We start from the raw sequence: 1,751 nt of genomic DNA on the forward strand, positions 1-1,751 counted from the left end.
AAAGTCATGCTTTAAGAAAATGCTTAGTCCAATGGCTATCATCAAATATCCTCATTAGGAAATAACCAAATACAAGAAAAATTTGAAGGCATGGAGTTGACTAATGGTTTAAAGAGTTAGCCCTGTATAATTATAAAATTTACAGACCTGAGATTTATGAATATTCTGTTTTCTAAGTACAGTTGATTTTCATTATTTATACATTTTGTCTTTCTGAACTTTCCTGCTCACTAAACTTTGTAACCTCAAAATCAATATGGCACTTTTGCAGTCATTTGCAGAGACACACACAAAGCTGGAAAAAAATGTAAATTGCTCAAAGTGCACATTCCCAGCTACAGTGGAACAAGGCCATGCTCTACCTTCTTGTTTCAGCTATCACACTTTAAACAAGTGGAATTATTATGGTCCATTGAGTACCATCGGTTTTGCATGTTTGTGCTTTTGTTGGTGATTTTGCTGTTTAAAACAGCCTGAAGCCCGGGTGGAGCGGAAGTCACTCCCTGAGGCAGTGGCGACAGCCGCAGCGAGAGGATGAACAACAAGTTCGACGCTTTGAAAGATGATGACAGTGGGGACCATGATCAGAATGAAGAAAACAGCACACAGAAAGATGGTGAGAAGGAAAAAACGGAACGAGACAAGAATCAGAGCAGTAGCAAGAGAAAGGCTGTTGTTCCTGGACCAGCAGAGCATCCCCTGCAGTACAACTACACTTTTTGGTACTCCAGGAGAACCCCCGGCCGTCCCACCAGCTCACAGAGCTATGAACAGAGTATCAAACAGATTGGCACCTTTGCCTCTGTGGAGCAGTTCTGGAGATTTTATAGCCACATGGTACGTCCCGGGGACCTGAAAGGCCACAGTGACTTCCATCTCTTCAAAGAAGGAATTAAACCCATGTGGGAGGATGATGCAAATAAAAATGGTGGCAAGTGGATTATTCCGCTGCGGAAGGGCTTGGCCTCCCTTTGCTGGGAGAATCTCATTTTGGCCATGCTGGGGGAACAGTTCATGGTTGGGGAGGAGATCTGTGGGGCTGTGGTGTCTGTCCGCTTTCAGGAGGACATTATTTCAATATGGAATAAGACTGCCAGTAACCAAGCAACCACAGCCCGAATCCGGGACACACTTCGGCGAGTGCTTAACCTACCTCCCAACACCATTATGGAATACAAAACTCACACCGACAGCATCAAGGACAATTCAAGCTTTCGAAATACAAAAATCACATTGTGAAAGTACACAAGCTGGCAATAATCCTTTTCTGTATGTATGTGTTTGTCCGAAATGGATGGGAGGCCTCCAGCCAGTCTTTCCATTGCTCACTGAAGGGACGTCCCTGAGCCGTGCGCTCCCCTTTTGCACTCATTGCTGGAGGACGGATTCCGCTAGACACCCTCCAGCATCGCTGACTTTATAAGGCGGAAAAACGGAAAACGTGACTTTGTGATAGACATTGTTTTTTAATGGGGTTCCGTGGGGGGCGTTCAGCCTTTCTGTTTGCTGTGTCCTGTCCAGATGCCTCTTGGGCATCCTGTTGTTCTCTTCCCGTGCTGTAGGAAGGGTACCATGGCCACGTGTAGATGCCAGAGCTGTTGATGAGAGTTACCAGTATTATGAATGTCTGTGCATCCAGGAAAAGCTTTCTGTTGGAGAGTCCCAGAAGAGCTGTAAATGCTGTCTTCTAGCTATGCCATTAAATTATTGGGACACTTAAAAATAATAATAATAATAATAAAAATAAATAA

The 1,751-nt window shown here is 44.3% G+C and overlaps 1 pseudogene; it reads left to right on the forward strand.

Annotated features, from left to right (window-relative positions):
* Positions 1-485: 485 nt before the first annotated feature.
* On the forward strand, positions 486-1,384 carry LOC139361008 (eukaryotic translation initiation factor 4E type 2 pseudogene; annotated as a pseudogene).
* The last annotated feature ends 367 nt before the right edge of the window (positions 1,385-1,751 follow it).

This window comes from Macaca nemestrina, chromosome Y, assembly GCF_043159975.1.
Source record: "Macaca nemestrina isolate mMacNem1 chromosome Y, mMacNem.hap1, whole genome shotgun sequence".
NCBI lineage: Eukaryota > Metazoa > Chordata > Mammalia > Primates > Cercopithecidae > Macaca > Macaca nemestrina.